Here is a 12,768-nt window from a genome sequence, read left to right as displayed (position 1 = left end):
GTGGGTGTCAGCAGGTCCACAGACAGCAAGAGGTGAGCATTGTACACAATGGTTCCCAGGGCTGGGTGGTAAAGCAGTTTGCTAGTCCTGGGTGTTTTCCATTGGGTATGCCGTACAAAGATTCTGTGTACTAGACCTCATGGGCTGTGTCCACCCTGCCAAAACTGGGGCCAGCAGGAGCAGTTTGTCAAATGGTGAAAGCAACAGACAGGAGCCTAAAGTTCTATTTTTGGCTCTGCCATTCACTCACCATGTAGCTCTGGGCAACTCCCTTCCCTGCTCTGCCGCCATTGTAAATACAGGATAATACCTCACACAGGTGAGTCTTCATTCTTCATTGCTTCTCAACTGCTAGAGAAATGCCCGTTCTTTTGGAATCCCATCTCAACTGTGGTAGTATGACAGAGGAGTGGGATGCAAAGGGGATATTTCCTAGCGTAAGTTGGGACAGTGTGCTGCTGGAGCCCTCAGCATCGAATTGGAGAGAAAACATGACCCCCAGCACCAGATGCTTTTGTTGATTTTAGGATGCCACATCAAAGGGGTCATAACAAAAGGAGGGAAGTGAATGACACAGGTGGGAAGGCTATTTATGTGCCTTGAACAGCAGCATCTCACAAAGTGTAGGCTCCCTTCCTTCCACGGGACTGGCCAAACCCTGCATAATACTTATCAGTTCGTCCCTTTATCTCCTACAAAAAAAATGTTTAGATTCTATCAGTCTATTACAATGTTACTCTAGCAGCTTGTAAAAGGGATGGGGTCAGAACATAGTTTACTGCCCAGAAGTCTTGAATGCGGTACTGTGGCATTGCATCCCTCCAATGTCTAATGATACACACACATTAGTTCCATTTCATTCTAGCAATAAGCCAACAACTTGCAGAAGCAGTAACATCATGTGCTGTTGGTTGCTGCAAAGTGCTGTAACTCATCTGATGGACTCTGTATTTCTACAGCATCCCACAATCCTGCACTCCCTAGCTGGTGATGAAATTTCACTTGTATGTGGAGCAGATCCTAAGCATCTCTGTGACACCTGAATTACGGTAGAAATAGACCAAAAAGGAAGGTGTGGGCGGGAACCCTGTAAAGATAAATTGCATCCGATGAAGTGAGCTGTAGCTCACGAAAGCTTATGCTCAAAAGTACTCTTTTTCTTTTTGCGAATACAGACTAACACGGCTGCTACTCTGAAACCTGTAAAGATAAATGTGACTGAATCAGGCTTCATACATTAGACAGTAAATCCCCAATGGAGGAGGGAAATTGAACTTCAGGTGGAGAAGAATCAGAACTCCAGATTCAACAGTGGGATCTTAATGCAAGGAGAGCAGCTAAAGAAAGCATTTTCAGAGGTTTAACAGGAATTGGTTCCCTTGTTAAACTGCCACATGTTTGCTGTTGAAGTTGGAGTGCAGGGGAAAGTGGTAGCTGCTACTTTGCCTCGGAGTTAGAGGGATTCCCTTTGCCAATCCAGAGCTGGTTTTTCCAAGGTCATTCTCTAGTGTTATAGAAAACCACAGTTCAGCCCTGCACACACACACACCCCCCATACTCTAGGGTTAAATACAACAATCTCTGCTTAGAGCCACACCTGGAAGAGCCAGAGAACTTGGCAAAACAAAGGACAATCTTTATGGAAGGGGCCCTGTGGTGTAGCATTCTCTGTTTGTTTAGCTGCTTCATGGTTTCTGCTGCTGTTTTGTTTTTCCCCTGGACATATTGTCTGGTGTTTATCCCATTGTTTTGTCTCTAACGCCATTTGGCTCTAGGACATGAACAGTAAATCTGGGACTGGAGAATGTTTAGGCTGAACAAACTTCACGTTCCTGAGAGGAGACTCCGGTGCCGAGGCATCTGTCTTACCTCTCTGGAAGCACAAACAGCCTAGATTAGCTAATGACTGACAGGTAGGTGGGCGGCTGGGGAGCCTCTGTGTAGTAAACAATTCGAAAAAACTGGCACACTAGCAGTTTTCCATCAGAGGTGGTCCCTCTGCCCATTCTGTTTGCACTGCATGGCCCTCCTCCCACCCTTTCTCTGACTGTGAGCTCTCTGGGTCCTCTTCTGGGTCTGGAAAACACCCAGCATTTTGTGACTAGTATTGCATTCCAGATAATAACACCAGTGCTTTTTTGGCACTGTAAGTGATGGCCAGGGGAGATGTGTTGCCTGGATTGATGGATTTGAGCCCCCTATGAAAAGGTATCTTGTGGTGATAATTCCGTAGGGGACAGCAACCCAGATGGGCAAAAGAAGGTGGAGGTGAGAACAGTAATGGAAACAGGAAGTAGAGGTGGATTAGTGTTTGCTAAGACTCTTGAGTGTCTGTGCATGCTTGTGTGCTTCCTTAGCTGTGGAACAAACCTCTGGATATTAAGGCATCCTAGCTAGAAACTCTCTGTGGCCTGGTAAGTCCTGTACTTTGGTGTTTGTGTTACATTGCAGTTTTCTGTGCCACCTATCTGCTCTCAGTGAGCAAAAATTTAAATCAGTATAAATAGAAACAATTACATTAGAACAAAGGAGGAATTCAATGGAACTTAGGCTGAATATTGCACCATCATTTGTGACATTTTAAAACCAGGCTGGAGAAAGCACTAGTAAAGATACAAGAAGGCCAGTCCTACAGTAGGGAATGGACTAGATGTGACCTCCTTGATCTCTTCCCTCTCTAGCTTCTTTGATTCCCATTCAATGGGTGGTGCCCTCTGTCATTTTCACCTTGAGCGAAGGCTATATTTGCTAATGGAACAATGGGATTGTCCAGAAAGATTTTGGCAGCATTTCCTGTGTTAACAGTAAAACACAGGGGCTTCTTTCCTTAGTACGTAAGGCGACAGGATCTTCATCCTCTTAGCTTTCTCCCACCAATAGCTGTATGTCTGAGTAGTCAGTTATCGGAACGGGTGCGGGCGGAAGGAAGGGTAAGAAAGGAACTCTGTCAGCCCATGATGTGAAATCTTTTGCATTAAGAGACTTGGCACTAGCTCTGTGGGTCTTGGGATGGGATGAATTTCCCATGGTCAGCTCTCATGCATGCTCAGCTACTGGCCTACTGACTGAGAAGTCTATTCTGCACCCTATGCAGAGATATCCTGTCAGCAACATCTGGACTCCAGTCAGCTACTACAGGCTCCAACTACGGTGTTCCTGATTCTCCAAAGGGAAAGCAGGGCGTATGTTGCACAGGGAGAATTTGTGAACTTGGCAGTGTGTGTCTCAGAGAAAATCCATCATAAAAAAAATAGAGATCGAGCAATCCATACTGGCTCCCAACAAGGCCACCCATCCCTGGGGCTGGTGCAGGAATGTTCTCAACAGCCTCTTCTCCACTGTTTTGCCTAGTGCAGAGGTTCTCAAACTGGGGGTCGTGACCCCTCAGGGGGTTGCAAGGTTATTACATGGGGGTCACGAGCTATCAGCCTCCACCCTCAAATCCTGCTTCACCCCCAGCATTTATAATGGTGTTAAATATTTTTAAAATGTGTTTTTAATTTACAAGGGGAGGTTGCATGCATTGGTTTGCTGTGTGAAAGGGGTCACCAATACAAAAGTTTGAATTGGCCTAGTGAGTTGGAGACCATTCCCAGCAGTAGGGCCTTGTGGGAAGAGTAACAAGTGGTAGTCAGGCACTCCCTGCTCTGTCCATTGACTTGCTGCATGGACTTGAGGAATCACTAAACTACTCTGCTCCAGTTTCCTCATTCTTCACGTAGGGTGAATGTATTGACTTTCCTCCCCAGTGAGTTGTGAGGGTGAGTTAATCTCTGTAAGGCTCTTTGGGGCTGTAAAGGTTTAAGTCTGACCTTGAATTTGACTGGATTCATGGCTCGACCAGTCACTTCACTCATGGGGTGGAGGGAGTGTTTTTTTGCTATGGCAAAGCTTGTCCAGCCTAACCTAATTACTCTTCAGCTTTCCCTGCATCTTGGGAACCACGTGGCACTTTTAAGTCCCCTCCATAAAGAACTGTCTGGGCTGTTATACTGCACTGATCGTGGAGGTGTCTAACTACTCCCTGTTGGAGATCTGGAATGTCCCATCTTTTTTCCAGTTGCAGAATGTGTTGCAGCTGCAGGCCTCACGTTCTTAAGCCAGTGCACTGTATTGGGTTGTGGTGGATTCTCCATCACTCTCACGTTTTAAATCAAGATTGGATGCTTTTGTAAAAGATCTGCTTTAGGGATTATTTTGGGGGAGCTCTATGCCCTGTGTCGTACAGGAGGTCAGACTAGACCATCAAAACTGGTCTCTTTCTAGCTCTGGAATCTAGTAATTGCATATAAAACATGACTATCAAATAGTGACAGATCTTCCCTTATTCACGATCGAGTCGGATTTCTAAAGCATCTGTCAGCTGGTTATCTAGGGACTGAACTGCAGCCTCTAGTGGAGCTCCCATCTTGTCCAACTGCTCAATCTCTTCCTTCGCCTCCAGCAGGGTTCATTACTCTTGCTGGTGCTGGGACAATGCTGTTTAGACAGAGGAATGTTTTGATCTTGGTCCTAGCCTCTCTGTTTTTGACCTAAGCTGGCTGGTTCCGTGGCAATGCAGCAGTTTGTGAGCACACCAGCACTGCAACAACCCTCCTACCTCCAAGGATCTGAAAGTCAAGCTGAGTCTTCGGCTTACACCACCAATCAGAGACATTCATCAAAGGGCCAAATGAAACTTTGGAGTCCGTGTTCAAAGCTTGCTGCATTCAGTGAGTCTGTAGTAGCATGAATGGCCAGCGTTGCGCATAGAACTTAGAGAACAATGTGCTGCGGATGCATAAGGAACAGAAGCCAGCTCAGTCTCTCTTAACTGCATTGGCTCTAACAGGTGTGATGTAAAAAATAAAATTAAAAATGTAGTGCCTCAAAGAAATCATCAGTTCTTCTAGTACCGAGTGCCCACAGGGAACAGGCCTGCTGAGTAAGAGAGAGCTAGTTGACATAGTTTCACTCTGCAGTGAGACTTTATGTTGAATCCTCCATTTGCTGCTGTCTAGGTGAATCCTTTTGGTAAGGATCTTGCTGCCAGGGAGCAAGCGTTTTGAAAAGAATTCCCGGTTCTGATGGGATTGATCTGATTTTTTTTTTTTTTTGAGTCAAATCAGTGGCTTCAGATGGAGGCTTTTTGGAAGGAGGACCAGTGTAATTCTTAGTTTCCAGTGTCCCAGAGAAGAGGAAGTCTGGAACACAGCAGAGCTCTCCAGAAAGAGTCCTCAGCATTTTCAGGCTGCAGTAGAACAGTGTTCACAGGATGGAAAAACTAGATTGTTTTGTGACCTAATATACGTTGAAAACCTTCTTCTGGATGTGAAGCCATTCCAGATAGGTCATGTGTGAAGGCATATAATCTGAAATAGCTTGGGTTTATGATAACACCAACTCCTTGGCCAGCATATTCTTGCCTTTATGCTAATGTGTTTTCGGTGAAGCAAAGGGAAAGAGAACACATGTCACTATTGTAATAGTTAAGGGCCCAGTCTGGAGCTGTGTGCCCTTAAAGACATTGGTGCAGTTCTGTGAAAGGGCACAGGGGAAGCCGAAGCTAAATGCTATTTGACAGTCCTCTTTCTACCCTGTTAGCCCATTCTGTGACCCCCTGACACATGCACAGAGCAACTCTAGGGCTAGGTATGGCCTGTGCTCCCTTCCCAGATCTGCAGTGGGGACTGGAGAGTGGCAGATGGTAGCCTGCTGCATCTGCAGTGCCTCAAACAGAGAGCATCCAGTGCACAGCGAAAGCCCGTCTGTTTCCTCTCCTGGGCCTGCCAGCACCCACAGGTGAGGGGGCTGGGCCCACAATCTGCTTCTACCCTGAGAAATTGGAGGGCCTGAGTGAGCCAAGAGTGCAGTTGTCGAGATTTGTGTGTGGCATGGTCCAGCTCCTGCCAGACCCCGCAGCCCCTGCGTGGGCTTCTCCATGTGGGAACCAGATGGGACGGTGCTGCTATTGCTGTGGAGTATGCATTCCAGAACTGCAGCTAACGAATGTATAGGAACTGGGTTTGTGCAAGTCCCTGTGTGCATGACATGGCGCTCCGGGCCCCACAACTCAGCTCAGCTCCTGCCGTGGCCATGCTCTGAATTGTTTTCATGGGACTTTTACAGCTGAAGAGGAGCTGCCCCATATGAATCTGCAACAAGGGTCTGGAACTGCTCTGCCATGAGCTCAGTTTTATTCCACTTTCTTTTCTGACACTGTGCTCTCTTGTTGCCATGGGGTTTTTTTGGAGGGGGGTGAGGATGGGGGGCACTCTGCTGCCTTGTTTTGTGTCGCTGCCATGTGTGTGTTGGTGTCTCTGCTGCCTCCTCTGAGGAGTGGGGCTTGTTGCTGGGTGTCCGGGATGGGAAGGAAACTAAAATCTTTGGCCAATCTCTTCAGGGAGGCCCCCTGTTGATATTCAGGCTTCTGCATCACTGAGGAGAGTCTCAGTGGTGCCCCAGCACCTGCAATTCCCACCAGAGTCAGTGGGAGCTGTGTGGGCTCCCTAGGGAAATGCCTGTTTGCAGCCAGATGTTACTCAGGGGCAGACATGATGGGGTCTGAGGCTGGTTCTGAGTTCCCCGGCTGGCAGCCCCTAGGGGCCAGCCACAAAGCACCCAGTCACCATGGCAGATGCCTGGCGTGGCACTGAGCCTTGGAGAGAGCCAGCCTTTCTCTGTGCCCCCAGGCTTGTGGGAAGGTCCCCATTGCGCATAGCCTGTCTTCAAAGAGTGCAGGGGAGGGTATGCATGAAAAAGATTGCTTTGCCTCTCCCTTAGAATCCTAGAATCTCAGGGTGGGAAGGGACCTCAGGAGGTCGTCTAGTCCAACCCCTGCTGGAAGCAGGACCAAGCTGGTTTCCCTTTGGCCTGGGGCAAATCAAAGCTGCCAGGGGAGATGAAAGTCACTGGCCTGCTGGGCTGTAGCACCTGCTAATGGCACTATAGCATCATGCGTCTCGTTGGCCTGGGAGTATGTCTCATTCATTCTTAGCAGTGATTCCAACAGGAATCTGAGCCTCCTCTCTGCTAAGTGCTCTGAGTAAAATTCACCTATTAATACACAAAAAAGCACAGTTTCTTACGCTCCAGTTTTTTCTCTGCTCCTGTGATCAGACAGGAGAGACACCCCTGCCAAACACCCATCCTCACCTTTGGTCTCTGCCACCTTTGGTCACTGTCTCTGGTGCCGTGAGCGAACCATTTGCTGAGGGGATCTTCAGATCCCATCTTCTCCAACAACCTGCATGGGAAGCCTCCTTACAAGAAGGGCTGAGAGAAGCGAGGCCTCGTATCTCTAGTAGGGTTCCAAGGACTCCTTGCATAAGACTCTGTCGCAACATATTCCCGCACCAGCAGAGCAAGGAGGCCTGTGTCTAGGCTCTTAAATGAAGCAGCATCCAGAAGAGCCAGGACTGTGGGGTCTCTGGACCATGAGCTCTCCAGACCCGTTCTAAACCCCATTAGAAAGAACCGCTAACACCTGTCCACACACACATCCCATTGGCGGTACCTGAGGCCTAAGTGCTCCTGAAGGGGTCCGGTGCTGCTGCGTGAGGCGAGGGCAGGGTGGCATTGGGGATGAGGCAGCCGCTGTGTGACCCAGCCTGAGGAAAAGATGAAACGGAGGCCCCTGTATTCAGATTGACCCTGTGACTGCTACCTAGTGTATCAAGCGTTCCTCAGGTACAGAACGAACTGGTGTGCAGTGGGTTTTGACAGCGCGTGAATAGGCTGCAGGGGTACAGGAGATGGTGCCAAGGACCCATGCCGAAGTTGTTCAGGCCCAGATTATTAGCAGTGCTAGTAAAGAGAGGGATTGTTGTCATGTGTTTTTTCTTCTTAAATGTGTCACCAGGGAAACCTGTTTACAGAAGGTGAAATTCAGCCCTGTGCTAGACCCTAGCAACAGGTCTATGCAATAGCTAAGTCCTACTTGAATTTTGTTTTGGCTGGTCCTTTGCACAAGGATGAATTTCACCTCTATCATTTTACAGAGAGGAATTGTTGGAACGGGTCCCCATTGTCAGTGGTTTGCATCACACTGATCATTGTACATACATCATTTAATTTTGATAAAGAGAAGGTCAGCGGTACAGTAGCAAGGAATTGGGAACTGACTCTACAGTAGCTTTACAGTGAACTAGACTGAATCAGCCCTAATGCCAATATAATCATCCAGGACTAGTCCTCAAAATGTTCCAGGGACACTTGTTCACCCTAATTTTGAGGCCCCTATTTTCCCCTCTCAGTAATATTCCTAGAAATATAACTTCCCAAGAATAGTGTTGAGTTGCAGATGGTTCCCCAGATGACTGAGCTGTCTCTGTAGAGATGAGGTAGCCGGTAACTGAACACAGCAGTCACCATTAAAAGCTTTGGTGTTTACCAAAAATTACTAACAAGTTGTATGTGGTTCAGTGCTGTTTTCCCTTACCGGATCTACACGGGGAAATTTTTATCTCAGACTTTAATGATGACTGTTGTACTTGCCTATTTCTAAAGTTCTGGGGTTCAGAAATCCATTTTCTAGGTGATTTTCTTAGTGTGTAGAAATGTCACACAACAAACCTCTGTTATAGAAAATAATTGCCAAGACAATCTATCATATTGTATTAAGTCACAGGCCAGCCACGAGGTCAGGCTGTAAACTTTCTCTCTCTGTTGAGATAGGATTAGCCTTTGCATTGCTGTCATGTTAGCCATGGCTTCTCCGTTGTAATAAACCATCTGAGAAGTAAGGTCACAAAACATTAAAATATATATGAGAAATTGCAACCTACTGAGATCTCCACAGGGGAGAGGATGAAGCATATTAGGACTCAAGACAAGCGAGTGCTGAAAGGTTCCCTGTTCATTTTTAGGGGTTTGGGGGGCTGGTTTATTGGAGCTGTCAGCAAAGATTGACTCTATTGTGTTACATGCCCAAGCTTCTGGCAGTGCCATTGCAAATCTTCCATAACTGCGCGAATCTACGGTTTGTGGAATAACTAGCTATATACTCTATGGCTATAAACTAGGTCCTTAATCCCCCACCATCCCACCCTTTTAGAAAATGATTTCCCATTCTGGATTTCAGGGGTTAATTAATCTCTCTGAATTTCCCATTTGATATGTTATGGGGTGATGTGCTACCTCAAATGTAATGTGGAGCATGAAAGATGCTGCCCAAGAGGAAGTGCTACAGTCAAAAATCTGAAAACACTTTGCTTTCTGAAAAGCAGTTTCATGGAAAGTGTTCAGTGGGCTGCATCACTTATCTTGCAGTTCTGAGAGAGGTACAGCACCAGTTAATTTGTGTCCCCTTGACTTTCTAAAGAGATAAGGTAAGTGAGGAAACATCTTTTATTGGACCAACTTCTGTTAGTGGAAGGTACAAGCTTTCGAGCAACACAGGGCTCTCCTTTAAGCGTAGGGAAGGAACCAGAGTCTCTGCGGTCTGGTCTATGCTACAGAGTTAGGTTGATGCAGGGCAGCTTCCTTGGCTTGACTATGGAGGTATCTACGCTTACATGATGCTCCCACTGACGTAAATGCCCCACTGTGCCGATTTAGGCCATGTCTGTACATACAGTGCTGCACCATATCTGCACCAGAGAGCTCTCCCACTGGCATAAAAAAACACTCCTGGGAGCAGCATAAGTTATGTCGGCAGGAATAGTGCTATGCACATGAGCACTTACGTAGGTGTAACTTATGTCACTCAGGGAGATGGAATATTCACTCCCCTAAGTGCCATAGTTTTGTCAACATAGACTGTAGTGTAGACATAGCCTTAAAAACACCTTCATGAGCAGCATAGAGTCAAGGTCGATGTAGTTAGGTCAACACAGTGTCAGTGTAGACATGGCGTTACTTATGTTGACTGTTACTGGCTTTCAGGAGCCCTCCCACAATGCCCCACGCTAACAGGACAATCGATACAAGCACTGCTGACGCAAGAAGCAAAGTGTAGGCATGCACAAGTGATGTAACTACTGTGGCGGCTGTATGCCTACACAAGTTAGGTTGACTTAATTCTGTAATGTAGACATGGCTTGAACTAAATAGAAGTTGGGAAAGATTGTTAAGCAGACGTGGTGACACATGGTGGAGGTGGTTACTTGGAATGAATTGGGCAATTGCAGGTTAGACTGTTGTGCATAAAGGGTTTGAAGTGGGCAATTAAGGGTATCAGGCAGCGTGGTATGTTATAAACTGTTGTAATAAGCTATAAAAGCAGAGTCCCTGTTAAGTCCATGGTGTCTAGGTGAGTTATGAATATAAGTGCACAATGTTACCTCACCTATATTCTCGCTCATATCCTGGGACTAACATAGCTACAATAACACTGCAAATAACTTTTCAAAGACGTTATGAATGTAAGCTGTTCATTGTGACTCTTGTGGTGATTGAGAAATTCCAGTTTTCCAGTGCTTGGACAGTTCTCTTATCAGTGTCTTACAAATGACATGCACATTTATGCATGTCACAGCATTATACTTAGATAACATTATCTTACATCAAGAAGGAAAAATTTTAAATACATGAAAGGAGAATGTGATTATCTCCGAGTTCCCCATTAGAAGTTGTTAAAAGATAAATTAATCATCTAGGGAAGTAAGCAATGAACAAAGAAAAAGCTCATTGTTTTGGGGGTACAGTTGCTGGGTCAGATAAGAATATACCTTGTGTGCTCAAGGCTGTCTACATTTACCATCTTTCAGGGAGAAAAGGAGTGTGTGTGTGTGTGAGAGCCAGGTGGGGGCGGGGGTTGGGCGTGTATGTGGATTCAGTGGGGATATCGCGAAGGCAACAGGATAGTATTTAATGTATCGGCCCAATGATTTTGACAGTGTCTTGAAGTCCATAGAAATTAAAACAGGAAAATATCTACAGATCATCTAGTCCGACTACTAACAGAGCTCTAGGGAAAAAATGCATAAACGGAAAGGTATTGGCTCTGCTCCTCAGAGCCCGCACAGCTGCTAGTTTATCTGATCGTGCAGACAGCAGACTGTAGCATTAACATGTAAAACTGGCTGTGTGGGAGAGATGCTGGGGAGATTGCACCCTGATGTTCTAATCTGAAATTAGAAATTGAAAGTAGTATCTTGGTGAAAGATAAACCTGTAACTTTAATCCTTCTGTGACAAGTTGCAAACCAATATCAGTCACTTGATTTGAGACAGAATGGCAGCTGGAATAGAAGGAAGTAAAGCAAATGGAGCCCTGCTGCTACAGGTTATAAATTCTACATGAGCCAGGGGTTCTAACTGACATTTGGTCTTACATCTTTCTCTAAGCAAATAGTCATCGGCAGACTAATTCACATTCGTAGTCTGAACAGTGCAGAGTTACTGTATGTGCAAATACACTTTAAGATAAAAATTTGGTATTTCAGCTGTTTACAAGACTTCAACAAGTTTGGAGTCTCAGCTGAGAGCTGGTCACTAGTAAGAGTCTTCCCATCCCTGCTTTGCAATGCTCTGGTTGTGCATGTGCATTTAGGTTGGATTTAGCCGTTGTTTGCAGTGTAAAGTAATTGAAGGCAGTTTTGGTGATCTCCAATGCTGTGTTTTCATTGTCCCAAGTAGAGGGGATTGCAAAATACAAATAAGTAGCAGAAATGGTGAAGGCTAAGTGAGACCGTAAACATTCTTTCAGTTTTAATCATCTTGGGTATTGGTTTTTAACTCAGACAAAGAAGCTTGTTAAAAAATATGAGCTAAGATTTTTAACAGCAACTTGTGATTTTTTTGGGAGTCCAGCTTGAGACCCCTTACAGGATCTAGATTTTTTTTTCCCGATGGCAGGTGCTCAACACTCTCTAAAAATCAGGACCCTTTAGGGGAGCCTCAAGTGAGGTTCCCAAAAACAGAGAGGCCCCCACAAAATCATTGGTCACTTCTGAAAAATCTCAACTGTGATTTTTAGACTATCCAATGTGCCAAGTATTAGTAACATGGACTTGCTCCCAGTCTTGCGATTTTTCTCCTGTCTATATTTCTATATCCATTAAAGGGTTTGTTAACAAGTAAATAGCACTCAAGTTAGCAGACCCTGGGGTTGTTAACCTAGCACTTGAGCATCTATACTCATTTGTAACCCCAGGTTAGCAATTTCTGAACCCTGGGCCTGAACTTGAAGCTCCAGCATCTACATTGCCCGAGCCCAACTATACATATCCCAGACTTCCTAGCACCATCCCAAAATATGGCTGCCTTAGTCCTATGTTTGTGGTGCAGTGTGGGAAAACTTGACTGTCCACCAAATTTGACTGTCTAGAGGACAAAGTTGGCCTATGGGATTATGGGATATTTTTGGCAGACTCCCAGAGCACAACTTCAGTGGGGATGCATTTACATTGCAAAGCATTAGGGCTTGAACCCTGGGTGGCAGCTTGACATAGGCTTGGACCCTCCACCCCTGTGGGACTCTGGGTCTGAGCCCTGGGTTAGTGCTATTTGCGTGTAGATGGAAGCGGGGTTAGGCTTGAGCCTGAGTTCAAATCGTAGGCTACAATGCAGTGTAGAGGTATGACCTCTAATGGAAACACACAATATGACATTTACAATAGGCACTCTCTCAGGCTTTCACAACTGAGGCCCAATCTGGCAGGGCTCCTGGGACTTTATCCAGAGCAGAGATTACTACTTTCTTCAACTCCAAGGAAAATATATTTATCCTTAATCAACTTCTTCTAGATAAGCCCAAAGCAAGATCAGGTGTGTGGAGGAGAGAACATTCCTACCAGGCCAGTTCTGCCATGTGAGTAGGCTGGAAGAACAGCCCTATATCAGGCAG

Source organism: Lepidochelys kempii, chromosome 25, assembly GCF_965140265.1.
Source record: "Lepidochelys kempii isolate rLepKem1 chromosome 25, rLepKem1.hap2, whole genome shotgun sequence".
NCBI lineage: Eukaryota > Metazoa > Chordata > Testudines > Cheloniidae > Lepidochelys > Lepidochelys kempii.
This window is presented reverse-complemented; position numbering follows the sequence as displayed.